The sequence below is a fragment of the Stegostoma tigrinum genome, chromosome 11 (assembly GCF_030684315.1).
Source record: "Stegostoma tigrinum isolate sSteTig4 chromosome 11, sSteTig4.hap1, whole genome shotgun sequence".
NCBI classification, from domain to species: domain Eukaryota; kingdom Metazoa; phylum Chordata; class Chondrichthyes; order Orectolobiformes; family Stegostomatidae; genus Stegostoma; species Stegostoma tigrinum.
The window spans coordinates 36,042,029-36,058,177 of NC_081364.1; the positions used below are offsets into that span (position 1 = coordinate 36,042,029).

The 16,149-nt window shown below is 40.6% G+C and overlaps 1 protein-coding gene across 14 annotated transcripts in view; it reads left to right on the forward strand.

The window, feature by feature from the left end:
• The window catches only part of chl1b (cell adhesion molecule L1-like b), an 818,676-nt gene that overhangs the window by 275,276 nt on the left and 527,251 nt on the right, over positions 1-16,149 (forward strand). Inside the window, exon 1 of one of the 14 annotated variants that reach the window (XM_059649907.1) lies at positions 35-281. The exons of the other annotated variants lie outside the window; for them this stretch is intronic. The gene's annotated coding sequence lies outside the window, so the exon portion shown is untranslated. Of the gene's footprint in view, positions 1-34; positions 282-16,149 lie in introns of those variants that run through there. 14 annotated transcript variants of the gene reach the window in all.

Consider the following 16,149-nt stretch of genomic DNA (forward strand, 5'->3'; position numbering starts at 1 on the left):
AGGTAAAACAGCTTGCTTGTGCAAGCATCTCACAAAGATTTTTGAACCAGATGGGTGGAAACCACTGCTCTGTATGAACAAATATTCGTCAGTCAGCAAATATGTTGGGACCAGGCAAGCCATTTGTCGGATAAGCTAAAATCTGTGGTGATGTTGGCCACTATGAGATTGAGTATACTGGATCATGCTTATCTGTTCTTCAATATTGGAGGATGTGTAGTAAAGTGCGAGTTCAGTGTATGAACATCCAGGGGATTGAAAGGCAGTTTTCATTATATTCGGTGAGTCTTCTGAAAAATTACTAAATGTTGTCTCTTTTTTTAAAATGAACACTATAATCCAACAAGCCCTAAGGCTTATATGTATAGCAATATTGACTCGCTGCTGAAGGCATATCTGAAATTTTTCAGCTACATTGCAATATTCTATACTAAAAAAGAGTAAAACCTCAATATATGTGAGATGTGAATATGTTATTTGCTAAGCATTTACCTGAAAAAGGAGCACAGGCTCCTCTTCGTATAAAGAATCCATATTTCACAATAGCATCACAGATGTGGAAGTCGGATACGGGAAATAGATGCACACATGTAAAAATTGCTACTTATTTTATGAATTTTTATGAGGTGCAATGTATGTGCTAAATTAAAGTATAGATCTCACCAGTACACAGGTGTGCAAACATAAGCAATGTAGTGAATCACATTAATCATTGAGGAATTCTGGAATTGAAATATTGATTTGTCTTGGAATGTTCTGAGGAATTGCAATTCTTCCAAGTCTAGAATTTTTTCATTCGTTCTGAACTGCGGATTTAGATTTGTACACTAGTTCTGATTCTCTGGCACATTCCAGTATGGTTGACAGGATGGTGCATAAGCAGCATAAGAATAACAGCAGGTGTCATCAATTTAATAACATTTCCATTTTTATGTCTGAGGTCGAAGGCATTTATTTGCTGCAGCCTAATTATTTTTGTGAGTGCAGGAGATGTCAACAAAAACTATGGATTATTTGATTGTAAGCACCTTGGAGCTGCTTATTAATTATTAAATGCATTTATTAATCAAATTTGGCATTTGCTGTTTTTGAACATTTTTGCCTTAATTGCTTTCTAGAAAGCGTAGAAAAGTATAGCTTCTTTGTATATTTTGTTCGGTTCTGCTGACAAATGACATGCAATCTATTGGTTATAAGAAGTTTTGTAAGCAGTCAGTAATTGTAAGGAAATCATTGCAAGAATATAGTTAACAACACAAACTCTTAATTAGAAGATGATCAATCGTTAGAAATGGCATATTAATTTTTGATAGTATTTTAAGCAATGCAAAGTGTATTTAAAATGTCATTGAGAATCTTGATGTTTGATAGTCTGAAAGTGATGTAAAAGACTGAGGACAAAACAGCAGTATGTTGCATATTTTGCATTGATGCAATTATCACAATTTCCCAGTGAACTCTTGAAATACTTCGACTAACCGCATTGCTTCTGAACTTGTAGCAGTCTTTTCTCACAAGTCCAGTTGTAACATTGTCGTTAATCCTGCTGACAAGAGTCACCCAACAAGACCTGCCTTGTGGAAGCTGGATGCCAACTCTGTGACTCATTTGACCTCACTTTGGACCACGGCCCCACCATTAAACATGAAGTCATTGCTTCCTGAAATGGAACTGGCCTCTGAAGATATTCTTTCCAAGGACTTCAATTTCTCTTCATCCTACTTCACACACTTCTGTTTGTTACCCAAGATTCTCAAACCAACCAACCTTGTGCTCACAGTGGCAAAAACATTACTGGGCATGTGGGAGTCCTCTGGGAGATGAGGGAGGTGGCTGAAGTATTAAGTGGGAGGGCAGGGGCAATACTGCTGGCATTTTTACCAGAAACAGAGGGTGGTAGACATCCCTTACAAACCAAGGCTAATTGTGTCAATAAGTGGCCATTTACTGGCCTCTTTCAGTGACTCTTTAACAGCGACAAGAGTCAGGTTGAGAATCAGGTTGAGAACTGGCCTTATGGGTTCAGCGGAGGAATGGCTCTCCTTATCAGACACCCCCGGCCAATGGAAGGGCTTCCACCACTGAAAGACTGATGAACTCCGTTAACCAGGAAGTTGGCCAGGGATAGTCTGACTGGTTTCAGCGAGTCCAGTTTCACAGAGATTGTTGTACTATGTTTCATGGTTATTATGCAATATATCTTTAAGAGACATGCTCATGGTATCATTGTTGCAGCATAGTATGTGACTTAAAGATGTAAAGGTCTCACTTTCCATCTTCCTTGACTTGACGGAGGTGTACAAAATGATCAGAGTTATAGATAGGGTGGACAGCCAGAGACTTTTTCCTAGGGTGGAGGTAGCTATTACGAGGGGACATAGTTTTAAAGTGAGTGGAGGTAGATATAGGAGAGGCATCAGAGGTAAGTTCTATAGTCTGAGAGTGTTCTGCATGTGGAATGCGTTGCCGGAGAGGGTAGTGGAGTCGGCCTCATTAGGGGCATTTAAGGGGCTGTTGGATAGGCATATGGATGATAGTATAAGGTAGGGGTGGAGGTTAGATAGACTTTAGGATTAGGGTAAAAGTTTGGCACAACATCGTTGTACTAAGCTGTACTGTTTTATGTTCTGTGTTCCTGGAGCCACTTGCAGCATAATACACTGAGGGAAGTTTGGAACTGAGTTGTTTGATACTAGCCCAAACAAGGCCTTGCCTGAGAATGTAATACATGTCAACATCAGAAGCTGTAATAAACATGTATTGAATCTTTCAGTGTCATGTTACCTACATAATGAGAGCTAACTTAAGCACTGTCTCATCAGGACCAAATACGCTGCTGCAAGGTGAAAACAAAGCCTGACAGTGTTTCTACAATAGACCATGAGGGTAGATCAGATCAGATTAGATTTAACATGTTCAGTTCCAGCATTTTCTGCTTCAGCAATATTTTCTTTAACTCCAGTTGCTTCCTCCGAATAAAAGATATTGCTGTCATTCTTGTTATAAACCCTAGCTATGTCTGCCTTCTTATGAGATCTGCAAACACCCACAGTTACAGTCCCTTTCTTTTCCTTACACTGATGTCTGTATCAGTGCCTTACCTTGGTCCTGTCTTGAGCTGGAAAAAATCATTAACATTTCTTGTAACCTCCTTAGTTCCTTCTACTTAAGTCAGTCCACCTTTAATTTTGACTTGCTTTACTTTTATAGAGTCCTTATAGTGTGGTATCAGGCCATTCAACCCAATGAGTCCAAACCAACTCTCCGAAAAGCATCCCAATCAGACTCATCCCCCTACCCTATCCCTGTGTTTCCTATGGCTCATCTAATGACCCTACACATCCCTGGAGACTATGGGCAATTTAGCATGGCCAATTCACCTAACCTGCACATCTTTGGATTGTGGGAGGAAACCGGAGTGCCTGGAGGAAATCCATGCAAACAAGGGGAGAAGATGCAAATTCCAACAGATAGTCACCTGAGGCTGGAATTGAATCCAGGTCCCTAGTGCTGTGAGGCATCAGTGCTAACCACTGACCTACCGTGTTATGCCACCTAATTTCTGATGATAGGTTAGCAATCAGTAGCTACCAAAACCTCAGTCTTCTGCAGTTATCTTGGCATCATTCTTTCCTATCTTGGATCCAGTGAGGACTCAATTCCAGTTCCTCCATCTCCCTCACATTTGTTTTGATGATGCCACAACTAGTCCCACTTGCCTGTGTTTGGCCCATGTCCCTCTGAACCTTTTCTGCCCAAGCACCTGCCCAAATCTCTTTTAAATGTTGTAACTGTACCGGCCTGCGCCACTTCCCCTGGCAGTTCAGTCCTTATATGCATCACCTTCTATGTGAAACATTTCCTCCTCAGGTCCGTTTTAAATCTTGCCCCTCTCACCTTAAACCAATGCCCTCTGAGTTTTGAACAGTCCCACCCTCTTTTGCTATTCACCCATCAATGTTTCGCATGATTTTATGAAGCTGCAAAAGGTCACCCCTCAACCTCCTATGCGCCAAGAGAAGAAGTCCCAGCCTATCCAGCCTCTCCCTATAACTTACACCATCCAGCCCCGATAACATCCTTGTTAATCTTTTCTGCACCCTTTCCAATTAATCACGTCTTTCTTATGGCAGGATGATCAGAGTTGTACACAGTTCGCCAAAAGTGGCCTCACCAATGTCCTGTGCAAATGCAATGTGACATCCCAATATCTTATACTCAGAGTTCTGAGCGTGAAGGCAGGCACACCAATCACCTTTTTCACCACACTCCCTACTTGTGACTCCACTTTCAAGGAACTGTGAACTGTACCCCTTGGTCTCTCTGTTTCAGAACACCCCCCAGGGCCTGACTGCTATCAGTGCAAACACATGTGGCTGGACTGTTGCATGTTGGATTAGGTTAATTGTTGACAGATGCATGGCATGAATGTTAGTAGCCACTTGGTATGCTAAGCTTATGTCTATGTCTCGTTGCTTATAGACATGGGTTACTTTATAATGAGGAGTCGAAAATGGAACTGAATGCTGTCTGATCATCAGTGGATGTTTTCACGTTGGATATTTAGATGCATCAATGAAACAGCTAAAGATGATTAGACAGGGATGCTGTGTTGAGGATGTCTTGCAGTAATGCCTTGCAGCTAAGATGACTAGCTGCAAAAAAAACCCATCTACCATTGTGCTGTCAATGACTCCAGTCAGAGGAGAGGTTTTCTTTGATATCCATTGACTTCACCATTGCTCGATCTCCTTTGTTCAAATGCTATCTTGATATCAGGGACAGTCATTTTAACCTCAGCTCTGGAATTCAGCATCTGAGTCTATACTTGGAGCAAAGCTACTGTAACGTCTGGAGCTGAGCAATCCTGGTAGAGCCCAAACTGAATATTGGTGTGCAATTTATTGCTGAGTAAGTGATGCTTTATCACGCTGTCATTGACACCTTTCATCACTTTGTTGGTGATTGAGAGTAGACCGGACATAACAGAAGTGCTGACTATTGAACTGATTCCTTGGTTGTACAATTGCTCAGCTATGTCTGAGGCATGCTGGTTTAGCCATTGTGCACATAGATGGCTGGATGAACACAGCAGGCCAAGCAGCATCTCAGGAGCACAAAAGCTTTTGTGCTCCTGAGATGCTGCTTGGCCTGCTGTGTTCATCCAGCCTCACATTTTATTATCTTGGAATCTCCAGCATCTGCAGTTCCCATTATCTCTGTGCACATAGATGGTCCATGTTGTAGTTTCTCCAGGTTGAATTTGTATGTGCATGTGGTAAGGTCGTAAGCATTCTTCTGACACCTCTTATTGAACCAGGTTAGTTCCTGGCTGGATGACCAGAGTGGAGTGGGTAATGTGCTAGCATTAAAGTTATAAATTGTAACAATACTGCTGAGAATGATCTGCTGTACTGTGTCGGTGGTCCATTTGAGTTGTTGGATCTGTTTTGAATTTGACCTAATTGGCACAGAAGTGGTGTCACACAACTTAATGGGGGCTGTCCAGCAGTTGAGCATGTGCCTATGTCATCAAGTGCATGATCACTGCTCAATACTGAACAGATGTGTCTGCCACTAGTAGAATGGTGAAAAGAAGGTAAAATTGTTTTTCTTTTTCCTAATGTTGCCACTCAGTAACTTAATGCTTTATTGTGAAAAGTTTCGTTTATGAGCAGGACAGGTAGATAACAGTAAGCAAAGATATACAGAACAAAAAGACTTAGAGGCATACAGGTTACATTGCACAGGGTGTACACGAGGCAAGATCAACGTTAGTATGATCAGCATTATTTGAGGATAGGGACAGTCCTTTCACCCGTCTAGTAACAACTGTGAAGAAGCTGTTCCTGAACCTACTGGTGTGTGTGTTCAGGCTTCTGTATTTTCTGTCTGATGGAAGAGATTGTAGGAGGTCATTCGCAGGCTACAGTGGGTCTTTGATGATGTTGGCAACTATCCCGCAGCAGTGAGCCATGTCAATGGAGTCTGTGGATGGAAGGCTTCTGTGATGGTTTGGGCTGTGAACACAACCTTCGGTAGTTTCTTTTGGGCCCGGGCAGAGCAGTTGCCATACCAGGCTGTTATGTACTCAGACAGTATAATTTCAATGGCACATCTGTAGAAGTTCGTGAGGAATCTTATGGACATGCCAAATTTCCTGTTGTGCCTTCTTGACTGTCGTGTTTATGTGGCAAGTCCAGTAACTATTGCAGACCCAGCCTGGCAGTTGTGCCTTTAAAACTTGGCCAATTTGGTTGGCAGAACGCCTTAAGTGGATTTTGTTTCTTGCAGATTTTAGCATTTCTTTCAAGTGGTGGTCAACAAGAAGTAGCACTGTCTGACCCAAATTTAAACCAGGCTTGGCACTTCAGTGTCAATCAGCAATAATGGGGGGTGCTTTCTCATGGCAATGCCTCTATCAGAACCCACTAGCCACAGAGTCAGCATTCTCCTTTCATGTAGCAGTAATATTGATTTCCCCCTTGAATTGGTCCTGTTGCCAAGAAGCAAAATGGGTTTTTTTTTTATTCAGCAAAGTTTGAAATGATGTACCAACAGATTTAAGGACAGCATCTTCCTGCTGTTGTGGAGTGATAGAGTCATACATGACTGAAACAGACTGTTCTGTCCAACCAGTCCATGCTGACCAGAACCCCAAACTAACCTCGTGCCACCTGCCTGCTTCTGGCCCATATCCCTCCAAACCTTTCCTATTCATGTGCTTATCCAAAGGTCTTTTAAATGCTGTAATTTTACCCGCATACACCACTTTCTCTGGAGATCCACTCTACAAATGAGCCACACTCTCTGTAAAAAAACTTTGCCCCTCTTGGCTTTTTAGAAATCTCTGTCCTCTCACCTTAAAAATGTTCCCCCTTTTGAAAGGATAATGACCATTACTTTTATCTTTACCTCTCATTATTTTATAAACTTCAATAAGGTCACCTCTCAACCTCTTATACTCCAGTGAAAAATATCCCAGCCTCTTCAGCCTTTCTTTATATCTCTAACTTTCCACATCCAGCAATATCCTGGTGAATCTCTTCTGAACCTTCCCCAGCTTAATAATATCCTTCCTATAACTTGGCGACCAGAACAGGACGCAGTATTCCTGAAGAGGTCTCACCAATGTTCTGTACACCCTCAACATGACTTCCCAACTTTTATACTCAAAGGACTGAGCAATGAAGTAAAACGTGCACCCTGTTCTATTACCCTGGCATACTGATGTAAGGTTTAACCTGCCTGGGTAGCATGTCAGACAATACTTTTGACTGTATCTTGGTATGTGACAATAATGAGTTAAATTAAAATAATTTTAAAAAATCAAAATCTGGAAATGTCAAGATCAAATATTTTGCCGTTACTTTATTGTAGTGCAATTTGGCCGGAATTTTTTTTAGCATGGACATTTGCACAGATGTTTCCATTTAACATGATTTTAGATTGTCTGGTGGTTAAAATATTTCAGTTCATTTTTTAAGTTACAAAGACAAAACAGTCCAGCAACAGAATGTTGCTCCGCAAGAGCAGTGCTGCAGGCCGTAAGTAGACAATGAAGCATTGGTTTTTGAGCTTTAGGGAATTAATTTGATACCAATCAAGAGAAAGGTTAACAATGACTTATAATTTAAAGTTTTTATTCAAGATCCAATGGACCTGAATACACAATATTGTCTTTCCCAAATGAATAGCTTTTCCTTTGGGCGCTGCAGGTTAAAGATTTCAAAAATTGAAATGTCAGACAAGTTTGCTGTGGTGCCCTTTCAGTTTTTGATTTGGGATGGATAAAACAATGTGTTGGTATGAGAGAAAAGGTGGAGAAATGTCTTATTTCTTCTCTGTCCGTGCTTGGAAAGCTCAAGGCAACAACAATGGGAATGTGCAGTGTCTGTGTTAAATGTCTTAAGGCCATACAATCTGAAAGGTGAAAATTATTTGCACTCATCATTGCAGGTTGTGAAGCTGCAGTGGAATACTGCATGATTTTGTCAGCGTTATGTAAGCCGACAATGAGCAATATTTCTTTTAGTAATTCTTTATATTGAGTGGTTATTTGTAATTAAGGTGATAACATGGGTATTAGCACTGGATGTAAAACATGTTTAGTGAAATGAATGAGGTATATTTTTCATATTTACATTTTGTTTATTCTGATAAGTGTTTGTTAGTTCTTTTCTAATATCCTCCTACTTCCGCTTTGCCATCCTCAAGTTAGTCCCTCATAATTACAGTCACCGTGCTTAAGAAACGAGTGAGATGACCCAATGCACATCCACAACTCTGTTTGGTTATTCCGCTGTGACATGTGTGGAAAGTTATCTGGAGCCATCTCATTAGCAGTCACCTTGTGTTTCCCTTGATTAATGATTGTGCAGCTATTGTAATCCAGCTTTAAATTGAGTTTTGAGTGGTTTTCCTGTTTACATTTCAGTAATGTGTCATAGTGCCATTGTTTACATTGCAACAAGATATTGCATATAATACTGCAAACTATAACAGTTGTCATCATACCATACCATTACCTGAAATAATCCAGTATAGTTCCCTTTAAAGGATGTTCTGCTTCTGTTCGTGTGGCTATAACAATAAAACATGTATTTCTGGAGCATCTTCAAAATAGTGTAAGTGCTGAGGTGATTCATATGAGACAATCAGATTGGCTGATGAAGAATAAGGAGTGACACTACACTTAAAATGGCAAATTTTAAGGACACCCCTGAGAATGAGTGAAAAATAGTATAATGCAGAGCTAACAGGAAGAAGTTAAATCTGAGGGCTAACATTCCTGATGTCTCACTCACCAGTTATGGTACAGAGATAGGAGTGTATAAGAAACAGAAATTGGCAAAGCAAAATTCACAGATACAGCATTTTTTTTTATTATCTGTGCTTTATCTGGATAAATGCTCTTTATCATAATCAAATGTTTTGCAGAAGTGTCATAAACTAAATTATTTGATAGCAATTCAAAAGGTCAGTGGCAAAAACTTGGTCAGCAAGTAAATTTTCAGCAGGACCTCTGAGTGAAAATGAGGAGAAGAGGGACACAGAGGAAATACTAAAGCTGGTGGTGTCGGTCGCTGAAGGTATGGCCACAACTGGTGAAGACATTAAAGTTTGGGATACTCAAGAATCCTGAATTAGCATTAGATAAGCTGTTTGGGGGTTGTTAGGTTCAATTTGTCTGCAGAGATAGAGAGGGAGACCATGAAGAGGTTTGAAAACAAAGCTGAGCATTTTTGAATTGAGGCATAACTAAAACAGAATCTATCAATGGGAGCCCATTTAGGTCAGCGAGCACAGGGTGATGACAGCAGCTTGTAAAATTTTGGTGAACTTCAAGCTTAGCTGAAGCTAGAGTAAGGGCTCATTAGATTGCAAAGACAGCATAAACATGAGTTTGCATTACTTCACAGCTTCAGGTCATCCTAGGAAGCTCTTTAGCCAACTAATTGTACTTATAGTCACGAATGTTTAGTGTTGGAAAATGTGGTAGCTAATCTTCATACTACAAGACGTCATAAATAGCATTGAGATAAACAACAAATGAGTTTGTTTTTGGAGGTGGTGGTATTTAAGGGCTGAAACTTTGTCCAGACCATAAGAAAATTCGGCTCCTCTTGGAATACTAGGAGCTTTTGCATCCATATGAGCAAGTGGACAGTGCCTGAGTTTATTGTTTCAATCAAAAGAAGGCATCTCCAACAACAGAGTACTTCCTCATTCTTGCACTGAGCAGTTGGCCTCGATTTATCTGTTGAAGTCTCTAATGTTATCATGAACCCATGAATTCAAGTAAAAATTTAGGGTGCTGCTATTGGTCTGAATCTGATGCACAGTCAGAATCTGGAAAGTATAATGAGGATTTAACAAGGATTTGGGAGACAGTGAAGGGCAGTAAATTTTAATAGGATATGATGTGAATGATAGAGTATGAAAGTTTATGCAGAGTGGAGCTTAGAAAGGTTGGCATGTAGGACTTTCAGGAAAATTTGTCTGAAAATAAGCAAAGCCTATGAGCATTTCAATAGCAGGAGGGGTGAGGCAGGGTGCTGCTGCAAAGGGGCAATGGACAATGATGCAGATGATTATATTACCCTCAAATTAAGTGCCAAAGGAGAATACAACTGTGCACTAGCAGGTTCAGCCTGTAATGAGGTAGCATCAGAACTAGGCATACAAAGTGTTTCATGATTTCAATTTAAATAGCTGTAAATTGACTTCAATCAAAATCCTTTTAAATTAAATCCTATATTAAACTATCAAGCAGAAAATCTATAATGGGATATTTTCAATGTGCAAGATAAATGAGCAGCAGGGATTTTGCAATATGGTAGTAAAATACATGTAATAAAAAATCAGAGTCAAAGTGTCCGTGATAAAGAAGAGTTCCAAATAATTCCCCTGTATATTTAATCAAAGGGAGAAAGTGTCGTTGTCTGAATCAGAACTTCTTCTGGTAAAATTCTTTTCAAAAAGCTTGAAATGGAACAGAGACGATTACTGATTGTGTAAAAGAAAATTACTGCTCAAATGATTGTTTTCCAAGCTCAGTACATACTTTACAGACAGGTTGTTTTGTTTTTATGAAGTCTTCGCTGACACACAGAGCATGTCAGTTTGATATTACTCATTGGTTTGCTGAAGAATCAGGGATTCAATGACTTTTTTGCCATTTTAATTAAAGAGACAAGAGGCTATACTTTGTATCAGGCAATGAAATATAATTAAGGAAGAAAAGCTGCCAAACCTTTCTTCTCTGCCAGCGTGCAATTGTTTCTATGGCGACCAGCTGGTAGTTGGGCTTAATGCAAATCTGACAAGATGACGGCAACATTATGCGGACGGTCCTGTGAAATCTACTTAAAGATCATGTCTGGTTAAAATGTTTGATGTAGCTAAAATGCAGAAGGCTTCTATGACCTTTGAATGAGTTTTGGTTGATGTCATCTGATGCTCGAGGGGTGAAGTGTTGCCCTTTCGGTAAAATTTGAATGACTACAGTTGGTTAGTATTTTAAGAATAAGATATGGAACAACTCGATGCTGCTGGAGATTTAGACATTGGCCTTTACCTTAATGTAGACAAAATTTCGGTCTGCATCTAACACAATTTATTTAGCTTCAAACTGACCCTGAGTGTTGGATTATCACAGAAGTGGGGGTAATTTGAAGCAGAGTCATTTCAAGCTCAATTATTCCACCTCCCCGCTTGAGTAGCCCAGAAGACAACAGCCTGATTGGCGAGATGATAGGTCTACCAGCCAATGAGGAGTCCAAATGGAAGGTATGCCAGAGAAGGCCTTGTTATGGCTGCCAGCTGTCAATGATGTTATTGAAAAGAAAATCTCTCCAACTTCAAATTAGAAAGGTCAGATGTAGAGCTGGACCTTGAGATAGGTAATAAAGTGGGCAATAATTTTAAATACAGTAGATTTCCATTAAAACTTGCACATTTAAAAAAAATGTCCAAAAGACTCACCTTGCTCAGACAGGTTGGAGCTTTCAGCTTTGCACAGTTCTGAATTGCTGCCTGTCCTCTCAATCTTTTTGAGACATCAGAAAGCGAGTTCTCAACCACCTCCTTGATTACAAAGATGTACATCATAATCAAGCAGGTGACTTCCGTCTGCTGCCCTTGTGTCCCATCCCCTGAAACTTGTGAAACTTTAGAGGGGTCAGGAATGGAGGTCACACACATTCCATTGATGCCATTCCTTGTTGCTTGCCAATCCCTGCTCCAGCCTAACTATTAGGATGAAAATCTAACCTCAAGCGTTTGAATGAAGCAGTGCAAACAGCTCTCAAATTGATGAAAATGAACAAAACAAAGATTTAGATGTAAAAGGAGTATTAAAACCTGTGTACTGTTCTCCAGTGAACCTCATGGGAATGTTTGACCCGTCAGGTACATTTTTCTAGATTGCACTACTTAACCTGATAAAAGAAAATCATTAAGTCCACAAGATATCAATAAAATGGAGGTCTCCATTCCTCAATGCGGCCTTTTCAGCATGAGCTTGTGACAGCCTTCGTTGTAATTATTGACGGTTGTCATCTTCCAGTGAAATTGAAATTAGTGAGTGAGAATGATCTTGAGGCAGGTGGAGTATGTTGAAATACTTTGAGGATCTTGCTTTGGTGGGAGAATCAGGAAAGAGCAATGTATTTTGAATTATCAATGAACTAATAAGGCTGGAGCTTTAAGCCACATTGAAGTACAGTAGTGCTGGGATCCCATAAATCTTATATTAGTTTGAAGATTGACTTGAGGACAGAGCAGCTAGATTTATCAGATGCTGCATTTCGGAAGAGTAGACTGTATGGGTTTAAAATATAGCAAAAAAGGAGTCAAATGGAATTAAACATTTATAGCCAATGATGTGATAGCAAATGGAAACAGTTTTTTTTGCAGCTACATTCTGGTCCTGATTCAGGGCTAACGAAGTTGAGAAAGAAAGGATTTTTGAGCCTGAAACCTGAAGTTCAGAGTTTCTTCTCCAATTTAGCCCAGACAGCAGAATGGTTGGTTCAGCATCTTAGTGGTCTGTTCTATGCTGTTTGGTGTGGTAAGATTTCATTGCAGTTATTTTAAATCGCCCCGTTTGGACATGTTTTAACACACATCCAGGGCAGGTGGGAATTGAACCACCTCCTTTCCCCAAGGTAGGAACGCTACTGCTGTGTCACTGAGTTATATCGAGTATGGACAACTGTTGATGAATATCACCTCAGGTGAGGAATGAGTTTGAGAAAGCAGGGTCTCCGAGGTGCCCTCACTCTGGATTGCAAACTTCCTGGGCAGTGACAGAGCTAAAAGATTGTCTCGTTGTCATGGTATGCCTGCATTAAGCAATGACCATTTTATGAATGGCTTATCATTTTCGCACAGCAGCCAACCTGTGGTGACTGAAGAGTTGCTGGCACCGCACATTTCTGCAAAACAAGGGCATATGACTGCTGCAGAATGTTGTGTATTGAACTGCATGATCTTCTTTGTGGCTGGTCACGCATCAGAGCTGGATGTTGAGGGACTAGAGTTCCTTACTTCTGGTATATGGCAGAGTTGGCATTCGGTATCCACAAACACTGCACTGCCAGATCACTGCAATTGTAGCAAACCTGCAAGCTCACTTCACTGAGAAACACGAGGGAATGAATTGTTGTTAGCTCCCATTCACGAGACAGTCAGTCGACTTTCATTGAGTAGATAATGAGTGAACTCAATGAGACATGAATGTTGGCAAACTGCAAACATTTCCAAATCCAGCCTAGAAGGAGCCTGGTGTGTCACTACCAGAAAATGTTTACATAATTTTTGCATTTAAGTAGTCTCAAATGCAATCAGCAATTATTTGATGTTAAATGTCACAGTTTGGAATGCATACTTAGCCAGTTTACATCAATGTGATGAAATTCTCTCAAAGGCATCAAGATTAACACTTGAAGGCATTAAAAACATTTAGCAACCCAGTGCATTGGAATACACAAGGAAATGAATTACTTGAATAATGTCTGAATCTATTCTTTTCTTACTTGGTGATCATGTAAAAGTTCATAAGACCCTGTTAACAGTAGAAGCCTTCAAAGTACAGAAATCACAAAAATAATAAAACCGTAAGCAAATAAAACCAACTAACTCCATAAAACTTCGAATCCCTGTCAGTTGTTAATATCCCCTGTCCATTATTTGCTCATTTCTTGTATCTAATTATACTGTTCCTTGGTTGGACATGTCAGGTGCACTAACCTGCTCACACTCACATGTGCACACTTAGTTTCATCCTTACACGCTCTCACTGTCACTAACAACGAATCCCCTCCTACTGCTCAGAGATAGCAAGAACTACAGATTCCTTTGCCTTCCCTATTTCTGAAGAAGGGTCCTGACCAAAATGTCAACTTTCCTGCTCCTCTGATGCTGCCTGGCCTGCTGTGCTCCTCCAGCTGTGCACTGTGTTATCTCCTCCTTCTGCTCCTCTGTTGCCTTGATCTCCTGTTTCTTTGTTGCTTTGACTTCCTCTGCTGCTACCTCGACTTACTCCTTTTCTCTGCTTCGGCCTCTTTTTCTGCTGCCTCTTTCTCCACATCCTCTGCTATCTCAACCTCCTCCTCTGCCACTTCAACCATTGCTGTCTCACTCCCATCTTAGCCAGTACCAGCAATGCTGTCGCTGCTTTCTCCAGGTCAGGGTGACCGTCTCAGGGTTTAAATAAAAAAGCTATTATTCAGATGCTTTGCAGGAGTGATGGGAGTTTCTGTCAGATGAATTCTCTTCACTACTTTTTTGTGATGCAGGAGTGCATTCTGGTACATTTGCTGCAGCTATCCTCTCTCCTGGTAGAGACCCATAGGGCCTTTTTGATCTCGTGTAATAAAGGAAAAATACATGGTCATCTGACAAGAAGATCCTCATGTCTTAAGCAAGATGTAGAGTTGCTTGTTAGAAACTAAGTTCAAATTAATTTACTATGGTAGACATTGTTAAAATCTTACTCCCTTAAGATCCCACGCTATTGTCTCACCACATCAATATAATTGCATCATAGTTGTTTGTGCTTAAGTTTGCACACTGCAGAGAAAGAGAGACAGAGATTGGTAGGGACTGTGGCTCAAGAGAGATCAGGAAGTGGGAAGGAGTTGGGCAAGGAGAAAGATATTGGGCAGGGTTGAAGGTAGAAGGTCAAAGAGAGAACTTGAGCAGAGGGAAGCCAGAGAGAGAGAGAGAGAGAGAGAGAGTGAGAGAAAGAGACATCAGCAGAGGGGTCTCAGAAAGAGATAGGTGCGGGTTGGGTGGGAGAGAGAAGTTGTGAGAATCCAGAAGTATCAGATTAGAGTGTTGGAGGAAGTGAGATCAGGGTAGAAAGAGAGAGATGGAAAAAGGGAGATTGGGGAGAATCTGGAAGAGAGATTGTGGAAAATTGAGGAGGAGATTGGGTGGAGAGATGACTTAATTTGGCTGGGGGGACATGGATGATAGAAGAAGATATTGAAGAACTCAACTGCTATAATTTTTCACCACAACCCAATTTCACCCCTCATCAAACGAACATCCACTCCTCCTCCTCATTAGGTGCTTGGCTTCCTGTCAAACTCTCTGAGCACTTTTGTTGTCAGTTTTGCTTCTGAGCACCAACATCACTGAAATGATGCCAATTGCAAATGTTTAAGTTAATTTCATTTGATGATAGTGTTTATTAATAGATGCTTGAGATTTCAAATTATGATGAAATTATTACTTGGGTACAAATTGATATCAAGATAATTTTGAGCACAAATTGATATCAGGTAATGGCTGGACAGTTGTATTTGTGTTCAAGAGATGGCTAAGTTATTACGTCTGAGCACAAAGGAACACAAACGAAGGCAGTAAGTGTCAAAAATTTCTGGTCTGGTTGTAAATTTGTAGCCACTGGCAAGAAAATAATTTTCTCTGAGGCTTTGGCTATCTGACATGGCAGATGACACAGAGGGTGGTATGCATGTGGAATGAACTTCCTGAGGAAGTGGTGGACGCGTATAAAATTACAATGTTTAAAGACATTTGGATGGAAAGATGAAGAGGAAAGGTTTGGAGGGATTTGGTCGGCATAGACTGGTTGGACTGAAGGGTCTGTTCCTGTGTTATATGACTTTATGACTCCGCTGATGACATTCTTCCTGAAATACAGATGCATCACATACTATTCTCATTGATATTTATGAGATAAATTGTTCTGCCAGTAGAATGGACAAAAACTTACTCATGAGATCCCGTCTCCCCCAACTCCTTCTCCACTTTTTTCTCTAAACAGCTAGGCAGGTTCTGCATGCCCTTCATTCATTCTCAATCTAAGGGGAATGGCTAATTGTACACCTTGGGAGAAACAAGTTTGTACAACAAAGTCTTTCTTTAGCAGCCGCAACAGTCTCCATAGACTTTAAGTAATGAAGCAAAACACCAAACACTGGTTTCTTCTGGCTGTTGCTTTGAATTTACAATCAACAGCTAACCTGTAATAGCAAGCTGTAGAGCCAGATGAACACAGCAGGCCAAGCAGCATCATTGGCGCAGGATGCTGCTTGGTCTGCTGTGCTCATCCAGCTCTACGCCTTGTTATCTCAGATTGTCCAGCATCTGCAGTTCCTACTATCTCAGCTAACC